Raw genomic sequence first — 17,935 nt, 5'->3', positions numbered from 1 at the left:
GGCTGTCCTGCATCTCAGGCAGATTCTTTACCATTTGCGCCACTAGGGAAGCCTTTTAATGTCTACAGCTTTTCTATATGATTTTTGCTGTGCAAAATAACTCCAATCAGCTAACTGGAATTTGTTCATCATAAACCATCCTGAAATGATACTCTACTAGATATATCTTAAGGCAATTTCAAGTCTGTAATATGCTCAATAAGTGCTTTTAATATAGGTGAGGCAGTCTGTGACTCTGTAATTGGGCATAGTTATGTTTCCAAGTGTGGGACCTCTACTTTTCACTTTATAGATATAAATTTCAGAGATGTTTGTACATGAAAGGTTTTTGCTTCTTTGCTGTATGTTCACTTCTAGGGAAGACTTAGCTGTAAATTCAGTTCTGTCCTTATGCCATAAAGCCAGGAGAGAATTCTTTATATTTCTGTTGCATTATTCTATTTTACTTCTTATCTTCTTTTCCCACTTCCTTCTTTTTTCTTTCCTTTTCTCTTTTTGGAGCAGATTTTTCTAATTTCATTAAGTACTCTCCAAGAAAAATTATGGTCTTTATTTAAATAGCAAAGGGCTGTTAGACTATGGCTAGTGTTATTCAAAATTTAAAAACCATTACCTAAAAACATTATTTCAGAAAAAAATGAAGCATTTTCTGAAAGGCTACATTTTGTGGTTCCATCATGAAAGATGTGATAATGTGTTACTAAAATGCTAGTAAAAGAGAATATTCAGATTATATAACTTTTCAGTGTGTATGCAAATATGTGTAGTCTTATTGCTTGCTGTTCCAACATATTGCAATCATTCAAAATGAAATATAATAGGCTTCTTTAGAGGATTTGTAGAAAAAAATTTTCAAATCTGTATTTGTGAAGGATGAACTTTTAAAATCTAAATATGGGAGAGAGAACTTGGAAATATTTTTATAGACATTTGGACTGAACTTCCACAACAGGAGAGGAATAAAATTAACTTATTCAGATTGTGCTTATGTTTAAGATAAGAGGAAAGAAAGTGGTTTCTGCTATTAGATCCAGCATTAAAGTGCAACCACAAGAGGAGAAGCAGTTTCAGAATGTTCTGTGAAAGTGGCAAAAATGAAACGAAAATCTAAATGTGTGATGAAAAGTGAGCTATCTCTCAAGGGCAGGATTTTCAAAAGGGACTTACCCTAAAATCTCTTCAGATGTTCAGTCTGTAGGATGAACATTTAATCTTCTGCTCAGCTTTGAAATTATACCCATTTAAATCTGCCTTGTGCCATTTTAGAAAGATCTACACATTTGAGAAGGTATCTGAGTAATTTCTCAAATGAATGCCGAAGGCAAGAGACAAAGTCTTTGAATTTATCTTACTGGGACAAAATCAGCAGGTTTGGGGTTGCAAGTTCAGAGACACAGAGAAATACATAAGTACCAACCAATTCGTGTATTCTGGTTATGGACTGTATGAGAGATAATTTAGCTTGTGCTATTATTCTAGAGAACAATCAAATAACTGCTATGTATATATTTTTAAATGACTTAATTCAGATTTTATAGATTGACTATGAAAGATCCTCTCCCTGACTTGTTTAGATGTGTGAATTTTCAGAACTCTTTCAAGCAATCTTGTGATATGCTTGGATTTTCCACAAAGTATGAAGGGGAATGGAGCAAAAATGTCCAAGGAGAAGGAGAGGTGAGAATTAAAGTAGCATATTGCCTATCAAGTAAATTAAATTGACATCTATGTGGAAACTATTTGCTATTATCCTTTAAAATAGCCTAGAATTGTCTCTCAACTTAGTGCTCTATAGTTTTACTCTGTCTTGGAAATATAAAATGTGTGTAGAAAATTATATATATATAAATGCCTTCAAATTAACATGGGAAAGATATTTTAAAACTATTGTTTTTAAAATGGATTTTTTTCTCCTCACTCAAGTGAAAAAAATTCATAAATCTATAAGCTATTCAGCTACATGTCTCTGTGATTCTTTCCTGAACTTAGGTCACCCAACTAAGCATATTGTTTGAGATCTGTTTTTAACGTGGTACCTCTTAACCTCATTTTTTTTTCTTCTGGGTTTTACTCACTGTATCTTTGTTGTTGTTATTGTTTAGTCACTAAGTTGTGCCCAACTGTTTTGTGACGTCATGGACTATAGCCCACCAGACTCTTCTGTCCGTGGATTTCCTAGGCAAGAATACTCGAGTGGGTAGCCATTCCCTTCTCCTGGGCATCTTTCCAGCCAAGGGATAAAACTTGTGTCTCCTGCATTGGCAGGCAGATTCTTTACCACTGAGCCACCAGGGAGGTCCTCACTATATCTCAGTCAGTTGAGTCCCTCAGTAATGTCTGAATCTTTGCGACCGCATGGACTGCAGCATGCCAGACTTCCCTATCTGTCACCAACTCCTGGAGCCTACTCAAACTCATCTCCATCAAGTCGGTGATGCCATCCAACCATCTCATCCTCTGTTGTCCCCTTCTTTTGCCTTCAATATTTCCTAGCATCAGGGTCTTTTACAGTGAGTCAGTTCTTTGCATCAGGTGGCCAAAGTTTGGAGTTTCAGCTCCAGCATCATCCTTCCAATGAATATTCAAGATTGATTTAGTTTAGGATGGACTGGTTGGATCTCCTTGCAGTCCAAGGGACTCTCAAGAGTCTTCTCCAACACCACAGTTCAAAAGCATCAATTCTTCGATGCTCAAGTTCCTTTACAGTCCAACTCTTACATCCATACATGACTACTGGAAAAACAGTAGCTTTGACTAGATGGACCTTTGTTGGCAAAGTAATGTCTCAGCTTTTTAACATGCTGTCTAGGTTGGTCATAGCTTTTCTTCCAAGGAGTGTCTTTTAATTTCATGGCTGCATTCAACACATGCAGTGTTTTGGAGCCCAAGAAGTTAAAGTCTTACTGTTTCCACTGTTTCCCCATCTATTTTTCATGAAGTGATGGTACCAGATGCCATGATCTTAGTTTCTGAATGTTGAGTTTTAGCCAGCTTTTTCACTGTCCTCTTTCACTTTCATCAAGAGGCTCTTTAGTTCTTTTACTTTCTGCCATAAGGGTGGTGATTATTGATTAGTTTTTTGTGATTGTGGTTTTCATTCTGTCTTCCCTCTGATGGATAAGGATAAGAGGCTTGTGGAAGCTTCCTGATGGGAGAGACTAACTGTGGAAACTGGGTCTTTTTCTGATGGGTAGGGCCATAATCCTTAAATCTTAAATCCAGTTTTCTGCAGATGGGCGAGGCTGTGTTCCCTTTCTGTTTGACCTGTGATGAAACTATGGTGGAGGTAATGAAGAAAATGGCGACCTCCTTCAAAAGGTCCCATGCAAGCACTGCCAACTCAGTGCCCCTGACCCTGCAGCAGGCCACCACTGACCCATGCCACTGCCAGAGACTCCAGACACTCCATGGGTAAGTCTGGGTCAGTCTCTTGTGTGGTCACTGCTCCTTTCTCCTGGGTCCCGGTGTGCACAAAGTTTTGTTTGTGCCCTCCAAGAGTCTGTTTCCCCAGTCCTGTGTAAGTTCTGGCAGCTCTATGGTGGGGGTTTAATGGTGACCTCCTCCAAGAGGGTTTATGTCATACCCAGGTCTGCTCTGCCCAGAGCCCCTGCCCCCGCAGCAGGCAACTGCTAACCTGTACCTCCTCAGGAGTCACTCAAACACACAAAGGCAAGTCTGACTCAGTCTCTGTGGGGTCTCCTGGTGCACACAAGGTTTTGTTTGAGCCCCCTGAGCATCTGTGGGGGGGGATGTGGTTTGTTTCTAAACATGATTTCGCCCCTCCTACCATCTTGTTGGGACTTCTCCTTTGCCCTTGGACGTAGGGTATCTTTTTTTGGTGGGATCCACCAAAAAATGGTGATCCAACATTTTCCTGTTGACGGTTGTTCAACAGACAGTTGTAAATTTGGATTTCTTGCAGGAGAAGATGAGCGCATATCCTTCTACTCCACCATCTTGGAACTCCAGGACTTCTCAAGAGTTCTCTTCACTCTTGAAGTAAAATCACTTTACTCATTAATTGAATTCATTCCTTCAGGTATTTGTTGAATGTGTAAATATTCAGGAATTTATTTACTCATTTATTTATTACATAAATCAAAAGGATACTGAACAACTACTCAAAATAATGTTTTGTTCTGGTGCTTGTGGTTTTCATTAATGACCAGCACCTGACTCTTTCTTTTGAATAGCTTGCAATGCACCAGAAGATGTAATATGTATTCAAAAATAAGTGTAATACAAGAAAGAAAATGATGCCTCTGGAGAAGACAGGATTGCTACTTAAGATAATTCAAAAGATGAAATTGGCTACATATTGGTTTAGTATTTCATCTGCACTAACCTCTCCATCTAGTAACCAAGAATCATTTCAAGCAGATTATTTCAGGAGGGAAAGATGTACAAACAGAACCTGCTTAAAAGAGACATTTTTCATCTAGTATCTTCTGAATAATTCTGGACTTCAGGCACATTTATCTGTTTCTAGGTACTGAAACTCAGATTTCTTCCTGCCTTCTTCTTTCAGAAGTCAGCTTCCTCTACCATATGGGGGAGGAGGTGGAAAAGACAGTCAATTTAGATGTCTCTCTTCAGTCCTCTTTAGGGTTACACATTTTTTTTTTCCCCAGGTACTCCCTGTAGTCTCCCTAAGGTTACCACACCAGGTAGAGAAAATCTACAAATTTGTGTTAGTATACATATGGAGTCATTTTAAAAGGGAAATGATAAAGTAGGATAGGAAATATTTTACAACTTGATAACTAGAACTTACCCTAGGGTATGAGAGAGAGAGTAAGTTAGGCCCTTCCCAACACAGTCCTATTGGAATTCAACTTTTCTGAGATTCTGGCTCTCATTCTAGCATCTTCTTCACTTCTCTGTGATAATCTCCAACCACACCTCTCCTTAATTGCCATCCTACTTACAGAAAAGTTCCTACCCTCTGCCTCCAACAACTCCCTCCATTTGTTCAGTCCAAGGTCTTCATCTGGAGAAGCGCCATTAGGGCCATTAGGACGCCAGAGACACACCAACCATTAAGACCTGTTGTCCCTGGTTTTCTTATTCCTTGGACAATTGAACCAATATGAACTGCAGACAACATTTTTTAAACTATGACATGCTAAAGGCAAATATAGGCACCTCTCTGAGAGACCAATGTTAATTTTCAGGAACAGCTAAAAAGTCCAAACTCATACTGAAAAATGTAATGTTTCCTTAATTAACAAGTTCCATTTCCCTTCCCATGCAGTCAGTATATCTGTAAGATTTCACTGAGTCATAAACCAAAACAAAATTTAATAGCTTCACACAGCAACTGTTTATTTAGCTTTGTGTTTCCACGGTCAGGATGGTGATTTGGGCTGGGGTTATATGATCACTTTGCTCCTGATTGTAGCTGATTGTGTCTCACTCTTGTGTCTGCTGTTTGCTGATAACCCAGCTAGGGCACCCTTGATGTGGCCGCCTGTACATGCCCAGGGGTTAGCTCAGTGTTAGCTGGGATGACAGGATTTGCCTGGACAGTGTGTGTCATGTCATCTGGGACATGCGCCCACATCATCCAGCAAATCTGCTCATTTCACATTGTTGCAAAGACAGGGCCTCCTTCACGTGGCAGCTAAAGTGTTTTCAGAGCATCAGGAAGTCAGGTCCCAAGGTGCAAAGCACTGTCAACCTTGTGCTGCATCACATTTGCTAAAGTAGCATCGAGCAGTGCAAGTCAATGACTCATCCAGATTTAAGGGGCAGAGAACTACATCCTATCCACTCTTGGGAAGATCTACAAAGTTATGTGGCAAAGTTGTAGATGTGGGGAGGGGAAGAACTGGAGGCTATGTTAAAAATCCGTAAGACCTATTTTTGTGTAGAGTAGGAATTGTTTTTTTCCTGCTTGAAGTCTATCAGAATGAGGAAGAAACTACATTATGCTGTAATGACTGGCTCCTTCTCTAGCCTAAGAAGGAGTTCAAGTTGACAGTCCTTTGCTTCTCCTCAAGTCCCCCTCCACATAAAATGGAGCAAGGATGAGGCTGGGGGAAAGACAGGAGTTATCCCATTTTTCCTTTTGCCATTGGCATTGATAGAGCCCACTCTAGAAACAGTAAAAATGGAAGACTGATTTTGTCATGTTTTAAACACCGCCATGGGGGTGGTGTACAGGAAACCTAAAGTTACTGGTTAACTATGTAAAACAACCGCATGTTTTTGTAGTTGCTGTTTTTTGAATTTTTAACTTGCTTGAAAATATCTCCACAAGCCATAGATCTTTAGCCAAGTAGGTACATCAGTAATGTAGAAAGCTGACACAGTTTGAAAGATTCAAAACCCCTTGGTTTAAGAAGTTATCTCCTAAAACACCAGAAGGCAAATGTATTTTTAGAAAGTGATGCCTGGTGAAATGAAGTATACAGATAGAGAACAAACTTTAACACAATGTAATTCAGCAGATAAAATATTTTATGAGGGAGGTAGAAGGGAAATATAATGATATATTTTACTGGGATGTCCTGAGAAGTCAGGAAGTAGCCTGGGGTGCTGGATTCATACGGATTTCAAAAAGAAGAAGATGCAGACAGGGATACTTCGTATTCTAATCAAACTCCATGTGCACATTTTCTCCTAATATGGTATTCAAGTCCCACTTTAAAAAAATAGTTTGTAACAATAGAGTAAAAAATGTTTCCAAATTGCATTCTATTATGAAAGCTTCCTGAATGAAACAGTTTTTAAACCATGTTTTTTCTTTTATTAAGATAAGATTCACTATGTTTGTTTCTCACATATTTTTAAAGGAAAAATTCATAGAAAACTTAATGTGATATATTCTTATTGATAAGTAGTCCAGTAAAACTTATCACAAAGAGCCTTGGAATTATGGCCAGAGTCTGCATTTTTATGTATTTGTATTTTTCTCTACTTTTGTCATTATATTAAAAACTACAGAACACTTACTAAATGATGATTAGAAAATGTGTATGTTAATAAGGTTTGTGGCCAATAACCTTGCAGTTCATAATCTACCAGAGTCCACACAACACATCCCACAGATATGGGATTCTCTAGGCAAGAACACTGGAGTGGGTTGCCATTTCCTTCTCCAATGCATGAAAGTGAAAAGTGAAAGGGAATTCGCTCAGTCGTGTCTGACTCCTAGCGACCCCATGGACTGCAGCCCACCAGGCTCCTCTGTCCATGGGATTTTCCAGGCAAGAGTACTGGAGTGGGGTTCCATTGCCTTCTCTGTATGGTCAAGTAGATAATCTGAAAATTGAATGAATGAAATTGGGAATTTATAAATGAGTAATGAACTAAGTATATTTAATGGGATTCTCAGTGACTAAGTCATGTGCTATGTGCATGTTTAGACCACCTGGGATGGGATCAAATGGCCATCCTTCTGAAAGAGGCAAGGGTTTATAGAAGAGATGGGATTTCATGAGTTCTTTCTATGAAAGAAAAGGGAGAGTTTGGTCATCTGATTATACTCTTGGCTCTTAACTCTTCAGGTGTTGTTGGTAGTTTGAAAGTAGTCTTTCTTAATGATTATTTTTTAGCATATCTTTTTCAGTTTTATTGAGATATAATTGACATGTAATTATATATAGTGTAAAACACAATGATTTGATATATGCCTATATTCTTAAATGCTTACCACAAAAAGTTCAGGCCTTTTGTCTTAGTTCTGAGTTCTTGATATCTTTACAATGGTATTAAATTGAAAATGAGTATATAATTACTTAATTGGAAAATACATAAATATAATTGAAAGTAATTTGTGTGCCTTTTTTCTTTCTTCTGTCTACCATTTGTATTAATATATACAGATTTCAGACTCTTTGCTTTTCGTATGTGGCCTTCTAAGTCAGAGAAGGCTTTTTCTACTGAAAAGGACCAGACCCTCTTGCCACTGAGGTGTTTTGTTTTAGGATCTCCTTTCCTCGTACATCTGTAGGCAGCTTTTGCTTTTATCTTCTCAGCTAAATTAGTTCCTGCATGTTAAAAAAGGGGAAGTGGTGAACCGCCCCCACGGAAGACTTTATTTGGTTTTTAAAAGCGGGTTTGTTAGGATCCTGCTGTGGTTATTATAGCAGACAATTTTAGCACTTTGAGCTGTGTGTTTTCCAGAGGAAGTGTTTAAAGAAGAATTTTGCAAAATGTTGAAGGTTAACATTACAGCCTTGCTAGTTGTTAAAGGTCAGGATATATTTTGTGATTAAGTTTGAGAGAATTCTTGGGTAATATGAGTGATAGAAATTAATAAGGAAATATTATACAGTGCATCAACACTTTCTTACTCCTTTAACTTACTATTCAATATACCTGAAAATTCTTTGCATTTCTTTTTCAATGAAGTACATTGTTGGAAACGACTCAAACAGCTTTCCGAAGAGTTGGTGAGTGGTAATTTTATATACGAACAATAGCACAGTGTGTACAGTGATGGAAGAGGGCACTGACAAATGTCTAGATCTTTTTAATATTATGGATCTGTGTGGCTTATATTTCCACATTTGCAAAATTCCTTGACACAATACAATATTAGTGGTTGTTCAGGATACGTGAATGGAACAATCTACTTGTTGGTACTATGATGTAATAACTTGAAATTCCATACATGTTACAAAAAATCTAGATAGGTAAATTGGTGTTTTGACGGTGAAAGAAATACTAAATCTTGGACAAAGGTAGTTTCATAGTTTTGAATGGTGTTCTTCAAATCATTGCTTTGAATTTTTAATTGCTTCTAGTTTCTTACCCAGGTATCAGTTGTTGTGATACCTGTAGAGAAATCATATGTGAAACTATATCACTGCTTCAGTCCTGGAACATGGCAGTTACTCAACTACTTTGGTATGTATTATAGCTAAACAGCACATAGTGTGCAGGAAATATTATCTATAAGGAAATATTAAGTATCTATTAGGCCTAGAAATCTGCTTCCAGGAGAGCAAAAGAGGAAATTGGAGAGAGCCTAAAAATGTCAAAATGTCAAAATCTTTTCTCAAAGGTCATCCAAAGGGAACTAAAGTGCTTATTATCACATATAAGGTCCTCATTTCAGATTGGGAAACTGGGAAGGAGGGTATTTGCAAATAGTCCTTTATTTAAGCAAGTAGGAAGAAATTCTCCAAACAGTAATTATGTAACACTTCAAAAGCTCTTGCTATGGGCCACTCAGAGTGCTAAGTGGCTTACAGATGGTGTCTTAATTAATCCTAACAATGACTGGATGAGGTAGATAAGGATTGTCCTACCTTTGAAGCAGTAAGTGTTGAAGGCACTTACAACTACTTCAAAGTCAGTTTATATGTCCTGGTTAGTAGCTGTTGTCAACTTTGAGATTAACAACACTGAAGCTCCATTCTGTGCTTGGCAGACTCATCACTGATTAAGCCTGTGTTCGTTCCCTTTACTTAACAGAATCCCATTTCTGTGCTGGTTGGTATAATAGCTTAATTTTTGTCTTTACTGCTTTGTTTTTCTGCCACTTTCCTATTCTTTGTCTCCTCCCCTCCCCTCCACTCCCCCCTCCAACACACCAGGAACTGTATAAATTAAAAAGCAAAATTGTACCTGTTTACAATCCATTAACATTTTTTTTCTCAAGTGTAAAACTTTCTATAGCAATTTAAACGAGGCATTTTTCAAGAAGTGCTTGTTACAATTATTAACATTTCTTCTTAATAGGACAGAGAGTGCCCACACAGTCTCCATCTCTACAGAGCAAACACGTGTGTACCAGATCAGGAGCAAACGTGTGTACCAGATCAGGAGAAATAGGACTGTCGGTCACCTCGGTTTTATTCAGTAGCTGGTAACTGTAACTTGTAACTTGCAGTTTGCTTGTACCATTGCAAACCTCTCTTTAAGGCAGGCTTTTTGCAACTGTTCTTGTTACTTAGTATCGCTTTTACTTCTGCCATGTAGCAGCCTCAGGGCCGAGTTCTGACAGCTCAGCAGATTCCCGCCCTGGCTGGCTCCACCTCAGTTCCTCCTCCTCTATCTCTAATCTCTCCACGCATAACTCAAGATTGGGCTTCCTGCTTCCCAGTTGTAACATTTTAATCCACTGCCCCCACTTCCTGTGTTATCCCTTTATTTTTAGTTCTATAAGTGATAAAAATATCATTTATTCATTATCATAAATTTTACAGTTAGTTCTGTGTTGGTTCCTACAGCAGTCTGCCTTGCGTTCTTTTGCTTAACTATATTAAAAGCTCCTCAGAGTTAGAATGTTCCTATCCTTAATGCCAGCCAAGGACAAATGTTGAATGCCAATAGTTACTGCTTTGAATGATAGTAGATATGAAAAATATTAAATGAGAGTGCGCCCTCAGCCCCCACTTTAGACCTCATTTCTCAGCCTCTCCATTTCTACGAGGAGTTTTCTAGTAGTATTCTATAGGCCTGTGTACTTATAAAAGGATTGATGTAGTTATTCTTGATATGTGTCTTATTCTTCTATATCCAGTCCATTAGGGACTTGGGTTTCCTCCTCTTTCACCATTTCTCAAATTCACCCTTTTGTTTCCTTTTCAAGTACCCCACTATTAATCAGATTCTTAGCATATCATGCCTGAATTAATGGATTTAGTTTTATGGCTAATATGGAAAAATAAACTCATCTTTCCGTAGACCCAACCTACATAACTTATTAAAACATTCTGTTCATATGTCACCCCTGGTTATAGAAACTATAATGTCTGTCTAACCTATCAAGTTCTTCAGCCATATATTTAAGCCTCAGACTACCTGACTGTATAATTTTGTTCATTGCTCCCTAATATATTCAGTCTATTTTGCCCAGAGTGATTTCATCCATTCTCTTTCCACATGCATTATACTCATTCCTAATTCTTTTCTTTAATTAAGTTGCTTCTGAGGATTGAGGATGTCTTGGTTACTATCCTTTGCTTACACTCCAATTAGATTTTCCTGTGCCCTTCATGAAACATTATCTAAACATTCAACTTATTTTTAAACACACACACGTAACTATCTTTCCCAAATGTCCACGGCAAAGATATTTATTCTGTAATTTAACTTTGAATGGTTTGTAAATTATTCTGCTTCTTTGTTTTAACATTTAGAATGTAATGTCCTTAATGTCTAGATTAAATGTAATTTTCTTATTGTTTAGATATTATCAAATGTTTAAGAAGCATCCTGGTTCAAAATTCCATCATGGTCTTCATTATCAACAGAGGTCTTCTGTATTTTGAGAACAGGGAAAAAAGTAGTCAACTTCCAAAGGCTTGGGTTTATCTTTGCTGAGGGACAAAGAAATGCTGGACGTAATGCTAAATCTTCAAGTTGTAAGTTGTTTCTCACTTTTTCTGCTTCTAAAATAAATAGTGTTTTTAGCAGCAATTTAAGATTGTTCATTGGAGAAGGCAATGGCACTCCACTCCAGTACTCTTGCCTGGAAAATCCCATGGATGGAGGAGCCTGGTAGGCTGCAGTGCATTGGGTCACGAAGAGTCGGACACGACTGAATGACTTCACTTTCACTTTTCACTTTCACTTTTCACTTTCATGCATTGGAGAAGGAAATGGCAACCCACTCCAGTGTTCTTGCCTGGAGAATCCCAGGGACCGGGGAGCCTGGTGGGCTGCCGTCTATGGCGTTGCACAGAGTCGGACAGGACTGAAGTGACTTAGCAGCAGCAGCAGCAGCAAGATTGTTCATATCAGACAATATTTTATAAAATCAGGTTCATACTGTTTTATAAAATAGCTTTTAGCAAGGCGTATACTATGTTCTCTGGGTCAAGAAGCTCCACTGGAGAAAGGAAATGGCAACCCATTCCATTATTCTTGCCTGGAAAATCCCAATCTATGGGGCCACAAAAGAATCAGACATGACAGGGCAAGTAAACAACAATATTATATTTATTGTTAGTTCAAAAACAAGAAGGCTCTTCCCTAGTTTTCTTCAAGCAGAGCTCTGGGCAATTAGAATACATCAAAGTGTCTAAAAGGACAGAACCGATTTCTAGCTCCCTCCTGATCACCTGTGCAGTATATTCTCACCATTGGGGGCCATTGGTCTTGTGGCTTTGGCTTCCTGCTCACTAGACTGTTAGACTGTTGGTTGATGGGCTGAGGGTGTGACTTTGTTCATTTCCTTTGTGTCACCTCACAAAGCCCTGGTTTGTTTGCTTTATCTAAGACCTCTCTGCTACCTAGCTAAGCCTGGCTTCCTGTCCAGTGCTGTGCACTGCATCTCCATGGTCCCAGCTCAGTTGGAAGAAACTTGACTGAGGGTCTGAAAGGCTGCTGAATGTTTAATGACTTCCTCAAACTTCTCACTTACCTTCAGTGCTGGCAACAGCCAGGTCAGAGGAGAAAGTACTAGGGGTGACTTAAATTTTAGCACAATAAAAATGCTAAGCGTTCTGCTGGCTGAAACTGCATGGGATAAGGAAGGGAATGGAAATTTTAGGGCAAAGCACTAGTTTATATTGTGTGTATGTGCTTGGGTTTAATAATATTTTTGGTACCTTCTGTTGGTGAGGAACAATAAGAATTTGACATCCTTTCATGGTGGTGCTTAAGTAAATCGCTCCTACTTACTCTAAGGAGAAGTAGGATGATTTTGGAGCTGGTGCAAGTCAGAAGTCTGGATTTAAAAAGCATACTGGTGAGTCCACAGTCAATATTAGGGACAGAGGTTTAATAGTGAAAAATGAATAGTCATCCTAGAGAAGATATGCAAGACCTATTTCTTATATAATGAATGAATATTTCTTCTCCAACCAAAAGTGGAGTCTTCAAGAGAGGTTTCTTTGGAAAGAGTTAAACCTGGGGTGAGGGTGGATCATTCTAGCAGGGGGTACTTTTTAGGTGTCTTCCTTGCAATGATATCTCTGAAAAGTCTGGATGTAAATTCCAGAGACATGGCATAGATATGATGGGACAGGCTTATACCATCCAATTGTAGGGTGAGTAATCAACTCTCTGAAAACAGTATACATCACCCAAGGGCAAACAAAAACCACTTGTGAGTAACCCACATCTGTGAATTCACTGAGATTTACCACAGACCTAGGAATGAAAGCTTGGAGAGTCTCCATCAATCTGTAAACTGGCACAGCTACTAAGGTAAACAATATGGGAGTTCCTCAAAAAATTAAAAATAGAGCTACCAGGGTGATGGTGGAGAGGATAAATTAGGAGGTTGGGATTAACACATACAAATAGATAATCAATAAAGATCTACTATATAGCACAGGAAACTCTTACTGAATACTATGTAATGACCTATACAATAAAAGAGTCTGAAAAAGAATAGATATATGAATATGTATAACTAAATTGCTTTGCTGTACACCTGAAAATGCAACATTGTGAATTAACTATACTCTTATATAAAATAAACAAATAGACATGCCATACGATCTAGCAATCCCATTGCTAAGTATAAATCTGAAGAATATAAGATCACTATCTCAAAGAAATGTTTACATTCCTTTGTTAAATGAAATATTATTTACAATAGGACATGGAAACAATTGTCCACTGACAGATAAAAGGATAAGAGAAAGATGTGGTATGTATATAATTGGTATATTATTCAGCCATAAAAAAGAAGGAAATCTTGCTATTTGTGACAGTATGGCTGGACCTTCCGGGGATTATGCAAAATGAAATGAATAAGACAGAGGAAGATAAATATTGTATGAATTCACTTGCATGTGGAATCTAAAAATAGGAAACTCACAGAAACAGAGCGCAGAGTGGTGGTTGGTATGGACTGAAGGATGAGGAAAACGGGAAGACAGCAGTCAAAGCATACAAACTTTTGGTTATAAATAAGTTTCAGAGATCTAATGTACAGTACTGTGACTATAGTTAATGGTGCTGTATTGTATACTTGAAAGTAGCTGAGAATGAAAATTTAATGTTCTCACCATAACAGTAATAACAAAATGGCAATTATGTGAGGTAAAGAATGTATTAGCTAACCTTATTCTGATATTTTGCAATATATAGTTGTATCAAGTCATCACATTCTATACCTTAAATTTACACAAATTAATATATCAAGTACATTGCAATACAGCTAGGGAAAACAAACGCTGAAGTACTCTTGGGTGTCTTGATTGAGGCCACGATCTTTGTCACTATATACACACATATACCACTATTATGAGTTATGTAATATACATGTCATATATAATCATATGTGTGTTCTAAGTTGCTTCAGCCGTATGCCTGACCCTGTGTGACCCTATGGACTTTAGCCCACCAGGCTTCTCTGTCCATGGATTCTCCAGGCAAGAAGACTGGAATGGATTCCCATGCCCTTTTCCAGGGGATCTTTCCGACCCAGGTATTGAACCCAGGTCTGCCTTGCAGGCAGTATTTTTACCATCTGAGCCACTCAGGGAAGCAGCCCTCCAACTGTAATTAGGTATCAGTGTGTGTAGACAGCATATATAGGACCTCCCTGGTGACCCAATGGTTAAGGGTCCACTTGCCAATGCAGGTGACGCGGGTTCAGTTGCTAGTCTGGGAAGACCCCACATGCTGCAGAGCAACTAAGCCTGTGTGCCACAACTAATGAGCCCACGTGCTGCACCTACTGAATGCCATGTGCCTAGAATCCATGCTTCAAACGAGAGAAGCCACTGCAATGAGAAGCTCACGCACTGCAATGAAGAGTAGCTCACAGTTGCTGCAACTAGAGAAAGCCTACACCCAGCAACAAAGACCCAGCACAGCCAAAATAAATGAATAATTACATATCCAAGCATACATGTATATATCTTTATTATGCAGTGTTTTACTACAATAGCAAACATCCACAAAAACCCTTCTCAGATGATATTTTATATTTTAACAAATTGGGAATTAGAGGAATGTCCAGAAATGAAGATATTTATATATCAGAATTTTTGAAGATTGACTTGGTGGTTTGGGGTTCCTAAATTGAGTATAAATTTTAAGACCACTTGATGTTAAACCCTCTCCAAAGAGTGATCTGAAATTCCACTTCTTAAAGTAGTAGAAATAAGCAGAAATTCTGAGGTACATGTGGTATATACCAAAAATATCTGCATTTTCTACACAAAGAATAAACACTCTTTAACCCCTTTGCTTTTTCATAATTTAATTAACTGACAGTTATAGATCCTTATATGAATATAGGATAAGATAATAAAGCATGAAAATTCTCAGAGTTCAAGCATAATATATGGTGAGCTACTAGTTTTTGAAACAAATGCATTTTTTAAAGAGTATGAATTTATTCTTCTAATAAAACTTAGAAGTCGTTATTTAGATGGGCTTCTAGTTTCAGTTCAGTATTTCACAATGAAAAAGTTAATCAAAAGCAAAATGGGAAGTGATAGCTGAAACATAAAAAAATATACATTTTTCGAAAATGATATCTTAGACTATTCAATAATAAAAATTTCCCCTCTTCCTAACTGGACCCTTTAGAAACAATGATGGCTTATGAAATTTTCTAAATTTAAAAAAGTGACTTTAGAAAAATAATTATACGGAAATACATCACTATAGAGCCGGAAACAGCTGATTCAGTTCTATAATTAATGAAATACTTATAAGCAGCTCTGTGAAGGAGAAATTTTCTTATTGGGACACTTCAGTGTGTGTGAGTGTGAACTGTGGAACAAACTTTCTCCTTTCAAGTCACCTCTGCCATTGACAACTGTGTGAACTTGAACAAGTTATAGGCTTGTTTATGCCTCAGTTTACTCATCTTGAAAATGGAGATAAAATAGAACAAACCTCAAGCAGCTGTTAGGAAGATGAAACAAGGTTATGTAAAGTACTTGGAGCATATCCCTGGCACATAGGGAGTTTGCATAAGGGTTTGTTATCATTATTAGTGCAAACTAGTTTCCTGCAGGCTGTTCATAACTTTTTTCCACATTTAAATATCAGAAGAATAATACAGATTTTTTTACTTTCTCTTGACCAAAAAAAAAAAAAAATCTGGCCATACGGTAGCAGTGGGTATAGCCCTTCCCACTCCGGCCCTGCTTCTCCCATTCAAGTTGACGTCCACCCTTGCAGTCCTGGGTGGGTCATAGTACTTCAGTGCCAAGAACTTTTATGGAGTAGAACTTGTGCTGACGGGGACACCCAGGACAGAGCATTTCTGTTCTCCCCTCACCTCTTGGAATTAAGGATGTGCTTTTTTAATAAGTAAAAATGTCAAAGTTAAAACAGAAGTAAAAATGTTCGAGGATGTCCTTTTCTTTTTCTTTTATTTTATGCTCTTGGAGCTCATTGCATTTCAACTGTCCTCGCCTTTGGCCCCATCCTGTGGTCATTCATTCATGTGCACTCTCTATGTCCTGCAGTGAGAACTACCCAAATTGTAAATAGCCTTTATAATTGCAGGTTACTTAACTAACATGAGATAGCTTCTAACATCTATCTTCATCCATTTTTAATACTCCCTTTACCCTTGCTGTGCTAAATTAAACTGACACTTGTTTTTTAGATTGTTTTTCTGTAGAAAACACTATAAGCCAGCTAGTCCAACAGAAAAAAAAAGTAACCATGAAAATAAATATAAATCCTTTCACAGAAAATATTAATGTTGAAATATTTCATTTTCATGCCATTACAAATGTTGTTTTAGTCCATGATACTCTGAACATCTAGATCCTATAATGACAAATACATCACTCATGGATCTGACATTATTTAATTTACCTGAACAAATAAGACCATTTTCAGACACCTTCTTGTCATCTGATATAATGAATGGAATAGCTCAAACATTTGTGGTTACAAATGCATTAACACTCTGATGTTAAGGTGATAAAATTCTCAAATTTGTCTAAACCTATACTTCATTTTTCTTCATTATATCTTTTATAAGATCTTAACAGAGACAGTATTTTCCTTTAAATCAGTGACAAAATGTCACTCAGTCTCATAAGGCTGACTCATTTTACAACTTGCTTTAGAAATGTGTTACAGTGTTAGGCATTAAATTACTGATTTAGATGATATTCTATGTGGGTTTTCTGAATTGTAAGAAATAGATATGATAATAAAATGTTATACATTTCGGTATATTCTGCTTCAAGCTGTCAGTTGATCATTTAATGGTTAACTTGTTTTTTTTAGATAGGTGATATTCAGATTAATTTTAAAGTTGATATTTTTGCACTGCATGGCTTATTTTCACTACTTTAGCTTACTATAATTTGTTTCATCCCTTCACAGTCTCTTTTAGAAAAAAATGTTAAAATTTATAATTCCTGTCCTGAACTATCTCAGGAAACTTCATTCATTTTGACAAACAAAAATAGCAGCATACTAGAACTGGGAATCATTTCCCACCATATCTCTGGAAGTGTGACTTTTCAAACTCAGGCAGAAAGATAGCCAAAAGTGTCATTTTTATTGTTTGGTTTCTATTTTTTAAACCAAATTAATGTTAATTTCACTTAATCTAAAATAAGCTGATTTTTAAATTTAATCCATTGACTAGGTAATAAGATCATCTTCCAAGAAAAAAAAACATTGAATTATGTGTAGTGTGCAAAGCCTGCCTTCTATTATCTCTTTTTTGCATTTTCCTCCTCTCTGCCTTATACATACATTGGTAAACACTATATTTAATTGTGCATTCTTCCAGAGATCCAGTAGGCAAATATAAGCCAATAAAAACACAAAAGCAAAAATCACAAAGAATGACAAATTGATGCCATCAAAAAAACAAGATTAAAAGAAAACAGGTACTCATCAGAAAAAGCCACATATAAAATTAAAAGATAAGTCATGATATAGAAGAAAATATTGTCTCACATAAAGCAAATGATAGATTGTTTTCTAGGAAGTTAAAAGAAACACTGAAGTTAATCAATATGAAAAAGACAAACCATAAAATTTTTTTAAAAAGTAGGTAAAAGATTCAAACAGCAATTTCACAAAAGAG

This window comes from Budorcas taxicolor, chromosome 7 (genome assembly GCF_023091745.1).
Source record: "Budorcas taxicolor isolate Tak-1 chromosome 7, Takin1.1, whole genome shotgun sequence".
Lineage (NCBI taxonomy): Eukaryota > Metazoa > Chordata > Mammalia > Artiodactyla > Bovidae > Budorcas > Budorcas taxicolor.
Note: the sequence above shows the minus strand (reverse complement) of the source record.